This window comes from Triticum urartu, chromosome 4A (genome assembly GCF_056163025.1).
Source record: "Triticum urartu cultivar PI428250 chromosome 4A, HENAU_Tu73, whole genome shotgun sequence".
In the NCBI taxonomy this organism is placed as follows: domain Eukaryota; kingdom Viridiplantae; phylum Streptophyta; class Magnoliopsida; order Poales; family Poaceae; genus Triticum; species Triticum urartu.
The window spans coordinates 194,779,562-194,798,514 of record NC_141876.1 but is presented as its reverse complement, the minus strand read 5'-3'; the positions used below and the strand labels follow the sequence as shown (position 1 = coordinate 194,798,514).

Genomic DNA, 18,953 nt, shown 5'->3' with positions numbered 1-18,953 from the left:
ATGTGTTACTCTGTTCTTATGAACTTAATACTCTAGATGCATGCTGGATAGCGGTCGATGTGTGGAGTAATAGTAGTAGATGCAGAATCATTTATGTCTACTTGACACGGACGTGATGCCTATATTCATGATCATTACCTTAGATATCATCATAAGTAAGCGCTTTTCAATCAATTGCTCGGCAGTAATTTGTTCACCCACCGTAATATATGCTATCATGAGAGAAGCCACTACTGAAACCTATGGCCCCCGGGTCTACTTTAAACCTTATAAGTTTCTGATCTATAATTCTAGTTTACTATTTATTTTGCAATCTTTATTTTCCAATCTATACAAAAATACCAAAAATATTTATATTATTATCTTTATCAGATTTCACTTTCGTAAGTGACCGTGAAGGGATTAACAACCCCTTTATCACGTTGGTTGCGAGGTTCTTGATTGTTTGCGCGGGTACTATGTAACACCCACAATGCGGCTATATCTCCCACGTGTCGGGGCACGACTTAGAGGCATAGCCGCATGGTAGGTTTGTCACAAGAGGGGCAATCTTCAAACAATCCCATGTACTGAATAAGAATGGGATAAAGAGTTGGCTTACAATCGCCACTTCACACAAATACAAGTTAAACATACATCATCCAGAATACAAACAAGGTCCGACTACGGAACCAAAATAAAAGAAGACAACCCCAATTGCTAGATCCCCGATCGTCCCAACTGGGCTCCACTACTGCTCAACTGGTAACGAAACAACACAACGAACACGAGCTTCATCAAGCTCCCACTTGAGCTGGGTTGCGTCATCTGCACTGGTATCATCGGCACCTGCAACTGTTTGGAAGTATCTGTGAGCCACGAGGACTCAGCAATCTCACACCCGCGAGATCAAGACTATTTAAGCTTATGGGTAGGATAGGGTAATGGGGTGGAGCTACAGCAAGCACTAAGCATATATGGTCGCTAACATACGCAAATAAGAGCAAGAAGAGAAGCAACGCAATGGTCGTGAAGCTAGAAATGGTCAAGAAGTGATCCTGAAACTACTTACGTTCAAGCATAACACAAGAACCGTGTTCACTTCCCAGACTCCGCCGAAAAGAAACCATCACGGCTACACACGCGGTTGATTCATTTTAATTAAGTTAAGTGTCAAGTTCTCTACAACCGGACATTAACAAATTCCCATCTGCCCATAATTGTGCCACGACTTTCAAAAGTTCAAACCCTGCAGGGGTTTCCCAACATAGACCATCACAAGCTCTCATGGTCAACGAAGGATATTCCTACTCCCAGGAAGACCCGATCAGACTCGGAATCCTGGTTACAAGACATTTCGACAATGGTAAAACAAGACTAGCAAGACTGCCCGATGTGCCGACATCCCGATAGGAGCTGCACATATCTCGTTCTCAGGGCAACACCGGATGAACACTATGTACAACTAAAACCAACCCTCAAGTTTCCCCGAGGTGGCGCTGCAAGTGGCTCTGTTTCGGACCAACACTTAGAGAAGCACAGGCCCGGGGGTCAAAAAAAGTGATGACCCTCGGGAGCGCAACTTCCTAGGGAAAAGTAGGTCGTGGTGAGGCAAATCGTAAAACCAAGGTTGGGCCTTACTGGAGGAGTTTTATTCAAAGCAAACTGTCAAGGGGTCCCCATAACACCCAACCATGTAAGGAACACAAAATCAAGGAACATAACACCAGTATGACGAAAACTAGGGCGGCAAGAGTGGGACAAAACACCAGGCATAAGGCCGAGCATATCTTAAAATAAGAGATATTGTGATATCCCAACATATCCAGACAAAACACCAGACAAAACACCAAGTATATAGATTCATTACTTAAAATAAGAGATATTGTGATATCCCAACATATCCATGTTCCACCATGGAACAAACTTCAGCTTCACCTGCAACTAGCAATGCTACAAGAGGGGCTGAGCAAAAGCGGTAACATAACCAAACAACGGTTTGCTAGGAAGGTGGGTTAGAGGCTTGACATGGCAAAATGGGAGGCATGATATAGCAAGTGGTAGGTATCGCAGCATAGCAATAGAGAAAACAACTAGCAAGCAAATATAGAAGTGATTCCGAGGGTATGATCATCTTGCCTGAGATCCCGCAAGGAAGAAGAACGAGTCCATGAAGAAGACAAACGGACGTAGCCGAACGAATCCTCACAACTCCGGAACGGAACCGAACTAACGAGAGAAGCAACCCGGAAAGAAGCAAGCAACATAGTAAACAACCATCACATAATCATGGCATGATGCACAACCAAGCATGATGCATGTCCGGTTTAAATATGCATGGCATGGCAAAGTGCACAAACAATACTACAAATTAAGTGGAGTTCAATATGCAACGAGTTGCATATTGACGGAACATCCACCTTCAAGTTATTTAGTTCGATCTTGTTCATGTACCCAACAATATTAAATGTTGATTAACATGGCAAGAGGTGAATCATACATAAACTAACTATCTAGTCAAGTTTAAATGAGGCCGGAAACAACAAACAACAATTCCGGTAAATCCTCATGTGCATATTTTAGAGTTGGTACTGTTTTGCCCTAAACCATATTTTAGAGTTGTTAAACATGCAAAGTGATGCCACCATGATAAACTAGGCATTTTTCTACCCCATTTACATATAAAGTTTATTGAATTTGGAGCTACGATTATTTAGTTATGAAATAAATCATTTTAGCATGGCAATATGCAAATTAAATGCAATCATCATTTTCAACATGGATGAAAATGACATATTATGAAACTAGATGAAAAACTAAGCATTTTACATATATAGATCTTTTTTAACCGATGCACAGTTTGTGAGTTATCAAATGCATGAAGCTTAGGGGCCAAACTGTAAAACATGCTTCTGTGAATAATTACGAAATTCGTCCAGAACTGGGAAAAATGTGTCGGGCCGGATCTGTTCTCACCATGGGCCTTGCCAAGAACTATGGAGAGGTATAGCAGGAGGGCGCGCTGGGCCGGCCTGCCTGCGGCCCACGCGGGCGCTGGAGCTGGGCCAAGCACGGTCTCGGTGGAGATGGGCTGGCTAGGCGCGCGCGGGTCAGCGAGAGTCAACGCGGGCGCCTGACTTGGAACGGATCGGGCGAGGCGTTCGTCCTCCTCTGCTCGATGCAGAGTCTGGAACCGGGCAGGGCGACTTCAGGCAAGGAAGGGGACGACATCTTGGCACGGGAACACAGGAGATGGCTGGAGATGCGAGGACTTGGAGCTTGAGGAGGAACCATGGCGGCCCGGGAATCCTTGGCGGTTCATGAGGTGCACCACTCGGAGAAGGAGAGGAAGCCGGGCACAGCGGCGCATGGGGTGCGAAGCAGAGGCAATATCGGTGGACGGCGACGGGCTCGGCGCGACGACGACGAACTTGGCGTGGTTGGAAGCAAGGGATCCATGGCGGTCGCTGTTGCGGTTGTGCTCCCATGGCTGTCCTCCTGCGCGGGGCGGCGCTGTTCCTGGACTTCGAGAGGAGCTCCTCTCCCTACGCCGATGAGGAGAGCGGGGAGGCTGCAGGGACAAAGGACGATGTCGTCTCGGTCCTGCAGGCCGAAGGCGCGAGGCTTGGTGCGGGAGGAGTCCGGCGAGGCGTCCATCCGGGCCGGAAGACGAGCGCGGGGTTCATGTGGGCTAAGTAGAGGACGGCGTCGAGCTCGTTCCCGAGCAGAGGTGCAGCACGGGCTTGAGCGTTGGGCCTCGTCCTCAAAGCAGAGGAAGAAGGGGCGCAGGACATGGCGTGATGCTGGAAGATGGAGGTCGTCGGCGGCGCTTGGCAACGGGGACGGCTGGAGGCGGCCGGATCAGGACGGATCTGGGACGAAGGGACCCGTTCCCGGCGATGGCGAGCTGGGAGGCGAGACTACTCCTGGTTGAACAGAGAGATGGGCCGAGAGGTGAGAGGCATCCAGAGGAAGCAGAGAAAGCTAGAGGAGGGACACGACAGGGAGCGTGACGACATGGAGGCTGGCTGCTCCGGCGAGCTTCGTTGGCAGCGCGGTCAACGGCCGGAGGGAGGCATGCATGCAGAGAGGCGACGAGCAGGAGGAGGTAGTGGTTCCGGGTGGAGTGGATCGAAGAGCTGCTCTGGTTGGCCGGGCGAGCGAATCAGGGAGGAGCAGTGGGGAGCGCTGGTTGGTGGGTGGAGGAAAACAAGGAGAAGGGATCCCGAGGTGGATCGAGACCAGGTGGCGGCGGCGACGGGGACAACCTTCCTAGAAATTAGGGTTGCTGGTTTAAATGGTGAGTGGGTTAGGTTAGGGGCTAATCGGACCCTCCGATTTAGATCGGACGCTCAAGATAAATAGGCTAGGGAGACCAAAAAGAAAAATGGAGATGTTTTGTAGATGTTTGGGGATGATCCGAATCCAACGGTGACGACTGAGCGGCTTTGGGTTCGGGACAACTTCCGGACGCGCGCGAGGGGTTCGATGCACTGTGCAAGGAGGGGTCAGGTGGTTAGGAGGGGTTTCGGGGCCCTCCAATAACAATCGGATGGCTCCGAAAGTGAGGAGGGTTAGGCTGAGAGGAGAGAAACGGAAATGCAGCCCGGCGACCATTTCCGGAGACCGGACATTTCCGACGATAGACCGACTATAATGTCGCTATAATTATCCGTTGGGGCAACAAACGGACTCCGAATGCAACGAAGCTTGACAAGCAGTCTGCCTACACTATAATAAGACCGCACACCAACTTTCATCCCATTTCGAGAACATTTTCCGGCCACTTATAAAATAATATTTCGGACATGCCGCGGGCGCGTGCAAGTGTGGTTGGGCTCAGAACGGACAACGGAGAGAACTGGGAGACCTGGATGGATGCATGTTTTGAAAACATGATGATCCAATGCACATGATGACATGACAAGATGCAACACGCAAGCGAATGACATGACAACGACGGCGAATAACTGGGAGACACCTGGCGCATCGGTCTCGGGGCGTCACAACACTCCACCACTACGAGAGGATCTCGTCCCGAGATCTAGGATGGCACCGGAGAGAAAACAGAAAAAGGAAGAGGAGAGGTAAAGCTAAGTTGTTACTTTGACAAACGAGTGAAACCAAAGAACCTTGCGAGGTTGAACAAATTGAAAGAAACAATGCAACGAAGAAGAACAAAGTTGCAAACACTCCGTTAGGCAAGAGGAACAAGGAACATTACTAGAACCTTGTAGGTTGAAAGACATAAGAAAAGTGTCACAAAGGACAAGAAGTGCATGCAAGCACTCCGGTTGAAACGAGATGTACAAGGAACGATAAGGATCAATTACGACAACACTCCGGTTGGAAATGGAAGGCATAGAGTATGAACTTGGCACAATGAAAGCACTTGGATGAGAGTTCGGTTAGAAGAGGAATGATAGACACAACACTCCGGTTAAAACAAGATAGAGAAGAAAAAGGAATGATAAAATTTGGACAGCACTCCGACTATAAATGGAAGGAATTGAAGATGAGCTTGACAAGATGAGAAGATACTTGATGAAAACAACAACACACTGCATTCGGAACTATTGAAAGAATTGTACAAGGGGTAAGAAAGATTTCAGACAGCACTCCGGTTGAGAAGGGAGGAAAACTTGATAAGGCGAAAAGAACTTGAGCAGAGGGCACAACACTCCGGTTAAATGGATAAGCACGAAAATGACACGATCCTCACCATTTGAGATGATGAGAGAAAAGAGCAACATCACAATGCCTCCGGATGAAGGAATAGGAGGTAGATCGTCGGAACAGAAGAACAGAGAAGCAAATGACAACTTCTACCACAAATGAGTTTGGAAAAACACCCTTCCAAAAAGGTCATACGGAGTTGTTGGAAGACCAACAACGAAAAGAGTAAGCTTGTAGTGGGCTTATGGAAACTTCTCAAAACTAAGGTGAAATTCTGCCACTAACGAAAAACAATAGATTGGATTAATATGAACAAGGAGACGAGAAACTTATTTCACCGGGAGGATAAATGAAGAACTTAGGTCATTTATAAGCACCATAAATCGCAACAATCCTTAGGGAAAAGCTTTAGGTGAAATATAACCCAAGATAATTCCAATGAAGAGATTGATGGGTTGCAAAGGATCTCATGAACGAATTGAAAATGATGGGTTTACAATATGTCATCCCGGACAACTTGTGAATCATGAAACACGAAGGGAAATTGACAAGAGTGACATAACACCACCTCAAAAGATAAGGTAGAAAGAATTGCACTTCGGAACGCAAGATGAAGAATGCTTGAGCTCCTCTTGGCGAACACTACGAGAATGAATTAAATCCTTGATGAACCACCATGTAGAGCCTTCATGAAGAACTCCGGTAACAAAATGATGATAAAAAGAAAGAGAAGTTGAAAACACAAGGTGAAGCCTTGTAATGATTTAGATGGATCTTCGTGATGATATAATTGAGAGATCTTGGAACTCTGGAAAGAAAGATGAACAACTGAAATCAAGAATTTTGATGAACCTCCGGAATAAGGAATTAATCACTTGTATGAAAACAAGAATAAGAATTACATTATGCGTATCCTTCGCCAATTTAGACAAATGCCAGCAACGGATTTGGCATACTACTTATTCTCGTAGAAAGGATTAAGATAGATATAGCGCAAACTTGAGAAGGACTTCAACGAACCACCGGTAGGATTGGAAAGAACAAATGAATCTATATGATAATGAAGGAAGAGAACTCTTGAACGAACCACCGTAAGAATTGAAAATGAATGAAGAAAAGATAAAGAAACACCGAGAAGAATTAGCAAATGAACGAACATGCTTGCTAGGATTTAGATACATAAGAACGAAGAGATCATGAACTGATTAGAAGATATTTGAACGATGCACCGGTAAGATTTCGAGAATGAGAGATGAAAGCTGAGAATGAATAAACCCGAACTGATGGCCTTCGGAGAATCAAACTGAAAAGACTCCTGAATTGCTCTGGATTGGTGAAAAGAATTTTCACAATCAAAAACAATTATGAGAGGATGGCAGCAAGCTTGAACCACGAATCTTTGGAAGAACGGTTAAGAATTTAAGATGAGCTCTTCTTCGGTCTTCAGATGCTGATAATGATGATGAGAAACACCATCATGAATTGTTGAGGCACTCCGGAATGAAAAATTGAAAGGTTGAACCGACAATGAAAGAATTTGAAAGATCTTGGAGAAAGACATTTGACTGATGACAAATCATTTTACGCCAAACTTAGAAATGAATTTTGAGAATAACTCTGGGAAAATTAGAAAGTTAGGTAAGATCCTGGGAAAAGACATGTGGGTTAGGGCCCACTCAAGATAAACACCTGTTGAACGATTACTTGAAAAGGAGATTGCACCGGTTGAGTTAAATAGCTTGTATGAGGTAACATCCTTGAAAGAGCTTGAACGAAAGCAGAGTGGAAACATGAATCTTTGAGATATCTTGAGCACTCCGAAACAATTGAATAGCGAGAAGTGGATGATTAAGAGGTGCACCGGCATGAGAAAGCATTTGAACTGAGGAAAGGATATGACCGACAAAGCTTGACTTGAATCCACTAGAGAAGAAAGAGAACGAATAATGATGAACTTGTAGAGCATCTTCATGAGAACCATCGGGTAAGAACATTGATTGAAAAGAATGAAGAGACTTCACATGAATAAAATGGATACTTGATTAAGGCATCTGATTTCTTGAAGAAAAAGGGTGGGAGGGTGGGAAAACAAAAGGCATATTTGCGAAGAATGAAACAAATAACGTTGAGAAGACATTGAGTTGGTCTTGCGGATGTTGAAAATGATCGGATCCACTTGAAGAGAAACACGCCGATTGAAAAAGGATTAACATGACAATCTCGATTATCATGAAGGATTGGTATTCACATAGGAGTATGAGAACATCGCTTAGGAAAGGTAAGGAATCAACACTTGACTTCGAAGCAACTCGAATACCACAATCAAAACAAAACAAAGGATTGGCTTCCAAAATAAGCCGCAAAAAACATATGATAGACCCCATATCATATCATGTGTCTATTGGAAAGATATCCTACAAGATACTTGAATTCCCACTTATAAACTCCTGAAATTTTCTGGTTATGCAATCAGGTGTTGGGGATACAGGGGAAGCAATATATCTCACCCAAACTAACAATCCCTACATCCAGCTGTATCCATCCATCAACACATAACCAAGAAACCTTTGGAAATCGTGTACCTCAACCTTCGAAAATCATCCGTTATACGAGTTATGGCAATACTCCCGAACTCCCGCCCTAGTACTAGGTGGCGTCGAGGTTATCTCACCAACAACTGCATAAAAGAGATTTTCGATGTTGGCGAACTCAGGTATTCCAGAACTGCAACGATAAAATTGTGATGACAACACCTCGGAGCTCAACTCCCCGGGACACTGCCACAACCCCTAAATGTCAGGAGGCACCAAGAACAATGTTCTCGTCACAAAACCATCGGAACGATTCCAAGATACCCGCGTGATCCTAAAAAAATTCATGAAAATTGAGGAGAGAAGAGTCAAAACTTCTACGTCAGGAGGCCTCACCAGAGCGACGAAGGGACTCAGGAGTAAAAAGAATCCTACTCTCTTATATATATAATCCTAAGACTCAAAACATTTTCTTCTAGACTCAACAACGTTAGTGATTCGATCAAGCAGGGGGCTCCTAAGTCGGCGATGGCTCTGATTACCAACTTGTAACACCCACAGTGCAGCTATATCTCCTACATGTCGGGGCACGACTTAGAGGCATAGCCGCATGGTAGGTTTGTCGCAAGAGGGGTAATCTTCACACAATCCCATGTACTAAATAAGAATGGGATAAAGAGTTGGCTTACAATCGCCACTTCACACAAATACAAGTTAAACATACATCATCCAAAATACAAACAAGGTCCGACTACGGAACCAAAATAAAAGAAGACAACCCCAATTGCTAGATCCCCGATCGTCCCAACTGGGCTCCACTACTGATCAACTAAAAACGAAACAACACAACGAACACGAGCTTCATCAAGCTCCCACTTGAGCTGGGTTGCGTCATCTGCACTGGAATCATCGGCACCTGCAACTGTTTGGAAGTATCTGTGAGCCACGAGGACTCAGCAATCTCACACCCGCGAGATCAAGACTATTTAAGCTTATGGGTAGGATAGGGTAATGGGGTGGAGCTGCAGCAAGCACTAAGCATATATGGTGGCTAACATACGCAAATAAGAGCGAGAAGAGAAGCAACGCAACGGTCGTGAAGCTAGAAATGATTAAGAAGTGATCCTGAAACTACTTACGTTCAAGCATAACACAAGAATCGTGTTCACTTCCCGGACTCCACCGAAAAGAGACCATCATGGCTACACACGCGGTTGATTCATTTTAAATAAGTTAAGTGTCAAGTTCTCTCTCCCATCTGCCCATAACCGTGGGCACGGCTTTCGAAAGTTCAAACCCTGCAGGGGTGTCCCAACTTAGCCCATCACAAGCTCTCACTGTCAACGAAGGATATTCCTTCTCCCAGGAAGACCCGATCAGACTCGGAATCCCGGTTACAAGACATTTCGACAATGGTAAAACAAGACTAGCAAGACCGCACGATGTGCCGACATCTCGATAGGAGCTACACGTATCTCGTTCTCAGGGCAACACCGGATGAACACTACGTACAACTAAAACCAACCCTGAAGTTTCCCTGAGGTGGCGCTGCAAGTGGCTCTGTTTCGGACCAACACTTAGAGAAGCACTAGCCCGGGGGTTTAAAATAAAGATGACCCTCGGGAGCGCGACTCTCCAGGGAAAAGTAGGTCGTGGTGAGGCAAATGGTAAAACCAAGGTTGGGCCTTGCTGGAGGAGTTTTATTCAAAGTGAACTGTCAAGGGGTCCCCATAACACCCAACCGTGTAAGGAACGCAAAATCAAGGAACATAACATCGGTATGCCGGAAACTAGGGCGGCAAGAGTGGAACAAAACACCAGGCATAAGGCCGAGCCTTCCACCCTTTACCAAGTATATAGATGCATTACTTAAAATAAGAGATACTGTGATATCCCAACATATCCATGTTCCAACATGGAACAAACTTCAGCTTCACCTGCAACTAGCAACGCTATATGAGGGGCTGAGCAAAAGTGGTAACATAGCCAAACAACGGTTTGCTAGGAAGGTGGGTTAGAGGCTTGACATGGCAAAATGGGAGGCATGATATAGCAAGTGGTAGGTATCGCGGCATAGCAATAGAGCGAACAACTAGCAAGCAAAGATAGAAGTGATTCTGAGGGTATGATCATCTTGCCTGAGATCCCGCAAGGAAGAAGAACGAGTCCATGAAGAAGACAAACGGACGTAGCAGAACAAATCCTCACAACTCCGGAACGGAACCGAAGCTAACGAGAGAAGCAACCTGGAAAGAAGCAAGCAACATAGTAAACAACCATCACATAGTCCTGGCATGATGCACAACCAAGCATGATGCATGTCCGGTTTAAATATGCATGGCATGGCAAAGTGCACAAACAATACTACAAATTAAGTGGAGTTCAATATGCAACGAGTTGCATATTGACGGAACATCCACCTTCAAGTTATTTAGTTCGATCTTGTTCATGTACCCAACAATATTAAATGTTGATTAACATGGCAAGAAGTGAATCATACATAAACTAACTATCTAGTCAAGTTTAAATGAGGCTGGAAACAACAAACAACAATTCTGGTAAATCCTCATGTGCATATTTTAGAGTTGGTACTGTTCTTCCCTAAACCATATTTTAGAGTTGTTAAACATGCAAAGTGATGCCACCATGATAAACTAGGCATTTTTCTACCCCATTTACATATAAAGTTTATTAAATTTGGAGCTACGGTTATTTAGTTATGAAATAAATCATTTTAGCATGGCAATATGCAAATTAGATGCAAACATCATTCTAAACATTTTAAACATGGATGAAAATGACATATTATGAAACTAGATGAAAAACTAAGCATTTTACATATATAGATCTTTTTTAACCGATGCACAGTTTGTGAGTTATCAAATGAATGAAGCTTAGGGGCCAAACTGTAAAACATGCGTTCTGTGAATAATTACGAAATTCGTCCAGAACTGGGAAAAAACGTGTCGGGCCGGATCTGTTCTCACCATGGGCCTTGCCCAGAACTGTGGAGAGGTATAGCAGGAGGGCGCACTGGGCCGGCCTGCCTGTGGCCCACGCGGGCGCTAGAGCTGGGCCAGGCGCGGCCTCGGTGGAGATGGGCTGGCTAGGCGCACGCGGGTCAGCGAGAGTCAACGCGGGCGCCTGACTTGGAACGGATCTGGCGAGGCGTTCGTCCTCCTCTGCTCGATGCAGAGTCTAGAACCGGGCATGGCGACTTCAGGCAAGGAAGGGGACGACAGCTTGGCGCGGGAACACCGGAGATGGCCGGAGACGCGAGGACTTGGAGCTTGGGGAGGAACCATGGCGGCCCGGGCATCCTTGGCCGGTTCCTGAGGTGCACCACTCGGAGAAGGAGAGGGGACCAGGCACAGCGGCGCACGGGGCGTGAAGCAGAGGCAATGACGGCGGCCAGCGACGGGCTCGGCGCGACGACGACGAACTTGGCATGGTTGGAACCAGGGGATCCATGGCGGTCGCTGCTGCAGTTGTGCTCCCATGGTTGTCCTCCTGCTCGGGGCGGCGCCATTGCTGGACTTCGAGAGGATCTCCTCTCCCTGCGCCGATGAGGAAAGCGGGGAGGCTACAGGGACAAAGGACTACGTCGGCTCGGTCCTGCAGGCCGACGACGCGAGGCTTGGTGCGGGAGGAGTCCGACAAGGCGTCCGTCCGGGCGAGAAGATGAGCGCGGGGTTCATGCGGGCGAAGCAGAGGACGGTGTCGAGCTCATTCCCGAGCAGAGGTGCAGCACGGGCTTGAGCGTCGGGCCTCGTCCTCGAAGCAGAGGAAGCAGGGGCGCGGGACATGGCGCGATGCTGGAAGATGGAGGTCCTCGTCGGCGCTTGGCAACGGGGACGGCTGGAGGCGGCCGGATCAGGACGGATCCGGGATGAAGGGACCCGTTCCCGGCGATGGCAAGCTGGGAGGCGAGACTGCTCCTGCTTGAACAGAGAGAGAGGCCGAGAGGTGAGAGGCATCCAGAGGAAGCAAAGAAAGCGAGAGGAGGGACACGGCAGGGAGCGGGACGACCTGGAGGCTGGCTGCTCCGGCGAGCTCCATCGGCAGCGCGGTCAACGGCCAGAGGGAGGCATGCGTGCGGAGAGGCGACGAGCGGGGGGAGGCGGTGGTCGGGGTGGAGTAGATCGAAGAGCTGCTGTGGTTGGCCGGGCGAGTGAATCGGGGAGGAGCAGTGGGGAGCGCTGGTTGGTGGGTGGAGGAAAACGAGGAGAAGGGATCCCGAGGTGGATCGGGACCGGGTGCCGGCAGCGACGGGGACAACCTTCCTAGAAATTAGGGTTGCTGGTTTAAATAGTGAGTGGGTTAGGTTAGGGGCTAATCGGACCCTCCGATTTCGATCGGACGCTCGAGATAAATAGGCTAGGGAGACCAAAAAGAAAAACAGAGATGTTTTGTAGATGTTTGGGGATGATCCGAATCCAACGGTGACGACTGAGCGGCTTCGGGTTCGGGACAACTTTCGGACGCGCGCGAGGGGTTTGATGCACTGTGCAAGGAGGGGTTTCGGGGCCCTCCGATAACAATCGGACGGCTCCGGATGTGAGGAGGGTTAGGCTGAGAGGAGAGAGACGGAAATGCAGCCCGGCGACCATTTCCGGAGACCGGACATGTCCGACGATAGACCGACTATAATGTCGCTATAATTATCCGTTGGGGCATCAAACGGACTCCGAATGCGACGAAACTTGACAGGCGGTCTGCCTACACTATAATAAGACCGCAAGCCAACTTTCATCCCATTCCGAGAACATTTTCCGGCCACTTATAAAATAATATTTCGGACATGCCGCGGGCGCGTGCAAGTGTGGTTGGGCTCGGAACGGACAACAGAGAGAACGGGGAGACCTGGACGGATGCAAGTTTTGAAAACATTATGATGCAATGCACATGATGACATGACAAGATGCAACACGCAAGTGAATGACATGACAACGACGGCGAATAACTGGGAGACACCTCGCGCATCGGTCTCGGGGCGTCACATACTAGGCGACTTGCGTGTAGTCTCCTACTGGATTGATACCTTGGTTCTCAAAAACTGAGGGAAATACTTACGCATCACCCTTTCCTCTTCAAGGGAAAACCAACACATGCTACATCCAAGATGAAGATGAGAATAGTCAAGCTGAAGATGCGGACATCGAAGATGAAGATGATAGTCTCAAAGTATGAAGAAGCTTACTCGGGGCGCGATAGCTAATGTGACAGCGATGTTACCATTCTCTTTAGCCTTCTTGGGGAAACCCTTTGTCCGCCGTCTAACAAAAACCAACATGGTCAAAAAAGTTATGGTGAGATGTTTTATATTCTTTCATCTCTTTTTGGTAATAACAAAGTATGGTGAGATGTCTAACATTGCATGCTCTCTATTTTCTCTTAATGACGAGGAGTTCAGAAGTTACCTTTGAATATGTTTCAGAAGTGGACATCCCAGCCGTCAGCACTGCTGGTGTAACCCATGGACAAAGCGGGCGTGTGAGAAACGTCCAATACAAGACGGAATCCGACTGGTGCATATCATTCTATGAGTCCGGCTGGCGGGAGTTCATCGAGGGAAAGAGAGAACTACGGATGGACAGCATTGTGGTAATCACTATAAAAAGGAGCAATCACAACGACTATCACATGATGGTTGTTGTCGACCATGTTTAGAACTAAGTCATGAATGTATTTATCAGCTAGAGAATTGTTAGTTAGTTAATTAGTATGTTAAGATGAGTGTGATACATTAATGTTTGTTTGTTAAGTTGACTAACTTTCAAGTGTTACTGAATTATTTGAGCATTTCTTTTCATTATAAATTCATTCTGCTTTAGTTATACCGAGAATCGTTCGTGCTTATCCCCACTGCTGTAGCGCCGGGCAGAACAGTAGCGGGGACATCTGAGGCGAGCAATAGAAGCAAGCTCTCGCGGCTAGGTGAGGAAGCCCGCCACTGGAAGCAACGTACTAATGGAAGGTGCGCGTCCTCCACTGATGGGTTCACAGAAGTGGCGGGCGGCCTTGAGAGCCTGGCACTCCACTACTAGGTTTTTTGCACTCACCACTACTGGGCATTCCTGTAGTAGTGAGACTAGGGGTATAAGGAAAGAGACATAGCCTGGAAGGACCCCTAGACCAATACTAATACTTCCTAACCCACCCACCCCCCTCAAATGCAAAGCGTATGCAATAGTATTGCATTTGAAGAAGTATAACACTAAAAAATGACAATCCAAAATCCACATCTTGAGAGTGTTGGATAGCATGAAGAGTCTTCAAAACCTGTCGAGTCAAGCCAAAGGGGATAACAAATAGATGGCAAATTAGAGAAAGACAATGCACCAATAGAAGATACAAGATAAGTATCAAGAGAAGATGTGTTGTCAAAAGAAGATGGAAAATCCAGACAGTAAAGCATTGTGTAGCAAATCATAGCCCACGACAACCAACATTGAAACAAGCTCAACAGCTAAGACAATGGGCGTTGATTGACAATGCAAAAAGAGTCCATGAAAATTCTATAAAAAAATAACAAGGGACAGTGTCCGTGTGGAATCCGGCAGACCTCGGGGTATGGGGTCCCGAGCTGTGGATCTTAGATCGACGGTAACTGGAACAGGGAGACGATGTTTACCTAGGTTCGGGACCTCTTGATGGAGGTAAAATAGTACATCCTGTTTTTTTATATTGATGGAGATATATCAAGTACAGAGTTGATGTACCTCAAGATTGTAAGTTGTGTTCTACCTCTAGGTCTAGGCGAATGTAATTGTGATTTCGTCGCCTCTACACGCTAAACCACTTGGCTTATATACACGCTAGGTAGGGTATCTAGGGTTAAATGGTCAGTATCCAAAGGATCACATGGAGGCAGCAGGGGATGCCTTGGAGTATATGTCAAGTCTTCGACGGGCACAGTCTTGATCTCATCCACGCATACAACTTCCACAATCTTCCTTAGTGGGAATGTGGGCCAACTGGCCCACCCCGAGGACTATGGCCCAAATAGGTTAGTACCCCATAGTCTAGGACACCGCCAGTATCCCTCGAACTAGGCTTCTATGCCGAGGACGACCTCCTTGAAGTAAACAACTTCAGATCTGAAGTCCTTGGTTTGACAGACAAGTTATCCTTCACGAGTAATTCGATATTTCTTCCCTTTAAAGGTCATTAGAAACCACCTACCAAAGGAACAACATTCCCTGGCTTCGGCATGGCCGAACTCGCTCAGTGCCCAAAGATGCGAGAATACTTAGCCTCGAAGACCAGCCGCATAGGTGTGAATAATGTTTACTAGCCTAACAACTTTATCCAAGAGGCACTACCCATGACCGATCAAGCAGTTACTACTTGATGAGGACATCAATACCATTGTTACACCCACAACCCCTGCTACTATACATACTGGACCAATTACTAGAGCTCGTGCACACCAATTGAATGACCAGGTACTTCTGTTTCTTGGTAATGATTCTAATGTTCATGAGAATATGATGCTGCTTAAATTGGATACATTTGTTTTGCTTATAAATGAAGGGCCTAGCTTGGACAAGAGAGATGAACCTTGGAGCAAGTTCAATCATGGAGATGATGGCATGTGCAAGGGGAACAAGAACAGAGTTACAAGTGATGATTCCAGGACTTTGAAGCCACCATAATGAGTGCATGAAGCCTTGGACGAAATATACAAGATGCCACTTCATAAATTTCGTCCAGAGGCTATTCTAGGTGTTGCGTCACCTTATTTTTGGGCCAGTCCCATGTAATTTCGAAATACTTGATTATAGGCTATTTTCAGAGTCCGTATGTGTGGGGAAACAAGAGTTAGGGTTGGTTCCGGACCCCTCCTCCAAGGGCCACGAAATTCCCCCCCCCCTCTTTCCTCCATATATACAACCCTTAGGGCATCGTTTAGACTTTGGGTTTTATTTAGATTAAAATTTCGCCATAGCTTCAACTTCGCATACTTCATTTGTGTTCAACGACCAGACCAAGATGTCATAGAACCCCACCTTGATCAATAAAGCTTTCATCTTATATTCGCAATAGACAGATTGCAATCTCAGTTTCTTGCTTGTTCTTTGTTTGCTTGCAGGAAATAGACCCTCGTGGTCAGGTTGATCATGCTCCGGCATGGTCAATAACATCTCGAAGTTGGTTTAGCAATTGCTAAGGCGCGATGTCTTCGCACGTTCGTAGTCGGGTCGTCAAAGTCTACTCCACTGAAACGATACTCACCTTCTCAACGAAAGATGGGACACCTTTGCCTCTATCACTACAAACCCATATCGTGGCCCAAGGCAATCATTTTATTGGCGCATCCCATCGAAGTGGAGATTGTGCCCATTTTCTCAGGGATATCATGAAGATTTTGTTTCTCCCCATACGCATAATGTCATCTTTTATGGGAGGGGTGGCGATTTCACTAATGCTGCTGGGGGACTCTTGGCCTTTCACCAGCCTATAAGAGCAAAAGAATTGCAACAGAAAGAACCACACTCTCATTTACCCCGCCTGCAACCTCTTGGGCCCCAGCACTTAGATCCAATCTCGCCCCCTTGTTGTGCCCTAGCTCCCATTCCCAGCTATGGCTGACGCCACCCTCAAAGGGCACTAGGCTAGTTCCTCTGTTACTGAGGGAACCATCCTGGAGTTGCACAGCATGGAGTACATACCTTCCAATGTTGCCACCCGAGCACTAGGCCCATACCAATAGGTGCCCGCTCCCAACCCCGGGGAGAGGGTGGTCTTCGTTCCCCACCTCGTCAGGGGTCTGGGGTTCCCGTTGCACCCCTTCGTGCACGGGGTCATGTTCTACTATGGGTTGGATTTCCATCATATGGCCCCGAACTCCATCAACCTCCTCGCCTCCTTCATCACAGTCCGTGAAGCCTTCCTCCACATCGAGCCGCACTTGGGCCTATGGCTAAAGGTCTTTGGTGTCAGGCTAAAGTCTGGTGGCTCCGATCAAACGGAGTGCGGAGGTGCCAAGATCGGCAATAACCAGAAGGTCATCTGGTTCAAGGGTACCTTCATAAAGGTCGTGAAGGAGTGTCAGCGCGAGTGGTTTTACATCATTGAGCCGCTCGCCGTGGGCTAGGCCGAAGTCCTGTCGTTCTCGGCTGCGTCTTCGAGCAAGCTGATGTCCTAAGCAAAGAAGGGCATCACCTGGGGGAGCTCGGGGGAGGTGGAGGTGATGATCGAAAGGATCATGGTAAGTGTCATGCTCCACCGCTGCATCCTCCCACTTCAACTTCGGGCCACTCCGATGTGGGCACGCAAGTGCGAAGACGTGTCACGCATTCACCACTTCTTCCGCTCCACCTTGGCAAGAATGTGGACGCAGCTATTCAAGCAATCCAAGGATGAATACCCTTCCAAAGGGAGCGATCTCAACTTCGAAGCTGGCGACGATGCCCCCGAATTAATCTTCATATTCTGCGATGTAGATTGTAGGTAATCAATCAATTTATGCTTGCAGAAGTGGATCGTCAAGGCGCAGCAGATGCTGTGCCTGGCGCCACTGCCCGAGGAGGAGAGAATCCCCTTGCCCATGACCCTTCTGGTCGTGGAGCCGCAAGTGGTGCGCCCCAAGGGGTCAAAGCCCCAGAAGGGCAGGACTGGTCTGCGGACCCGGGAGACCTCGGTCACTCGGTCCGAGGACACCCATGCCTCTTCCACCCACGAAGACGACGTGGAGGAGGACAAGGAGGAAGAAGAGTCTTCCCTAAAGGGGAAGAGGGTGACACCCATGGGCACTGAGGCCGAAGCACAGGCGAAGGGCCAGAAGAGGGCGCACAAGACCTCTACCGGGTCCACTAGCAGGCCCACTCTGCTAGAGAAGATCACCTTCTCTCACAAGTCAGACGTCGACCTCCTTGAGATGGGGAGGGAGAAGCCTGCACCCAGGAGGTATGTTATCGTCACTATGTCCATTATATAATATGTTTTTCTATCGAGATAATATTTATATGAGTAATTTCTTCAGTCTGCCCCTGACAAGTCTCAGCGGTGACTCCTTGAACGAGCTGCCATCTACTAGCGGGACGCCCGACCCCGCCTCTCCCCCTCCAGCTCCAGAGGGGCTAGGGGAGGTGATACGTCTCCAACGTATCTATATTTTTTATTGTTCCATGCTATTATATTATCAACCTTGGATGTTTTATATGCATTATTATGCTATTTTATATCATTGTTTGGGACTAACCTATTAACCTAGTACCAAGTGCCAGTTGCTGTTTTTCCTTGTTTTTGTCTTCTACAGAAAATCAATACCAAATGAAGTCCAAACGAAACGAAACTATTTGAGGATTTTTCTTGGACCAGAAGACACGCAACAACCTTCGGGAGGAGATCAGAGGGGCCACTAGTTGGCGACAAGCACGGAGGGTGCACCCTATGGGGGTGGCCCTAGGCTTGTGGCCCCCTGATACTCCGCTAACCCTAATCTTTGCTCTATAAATACCCAAATAATACCCATATACCGGAGGACACCAAAAATACTTTTTTGCTGCCACAAGTTTTTGTTCTCACGAGATCCCATCTGGAGGCCTTTTCCAGTACTCTACCAGAGGGGGATTTGACCATGGAGGGATTCTACATCAACCTTGCCGCCCTTCCGATGATATGTGAGTAGTTTACCATAGACCTACGGGTCCATAGCTAGGAGCTAGATAGATTCTTCTCTCTCTTTGATCTTCAATACAATGCTCTCCTCGATGTTCTTGGAGATCTATTAGATGTAATCTTCTTTTGCGATGCGTTTGT

General features: G+C 47.2%; 1 long non-coding RNA gene across 3 annotated transcripts; it reads right to left on the bottom strand.

The window, feature by feature from the left end:
• Window positions 1-580: 580 nt before the first annotated feature.
• On the bottom strand, window positions 581-12,481 carry LOC147975352 (uncharacterized). 3 transcript variants are annotated; one of them, XR_015600703.1, is made up of 4 exons: window positions 11,174-12,481; window positions 10,325-10,432; window positions 2,119-2,208; window positions 581-834 (listed from the first exon to the last, which is right to left on the bottom strand). It is a non-coding gene; the product is annotated as an uncharacterized LOC147975352 (long non-coding RNA). The 3 variants fall into 3 exon arrangements; XR_015600704.1 differs by lacking the exon at window positions 2,119-2,208; XR_015600705.1 differs by lacking the exons at window positions 581-834; window positions 2,119-2,208 and adding an exon at window positions 8,865-9,108.
• Between the last annotated feature and the right edge of the window lie 6,472 nt (window positions 12,482-18,953).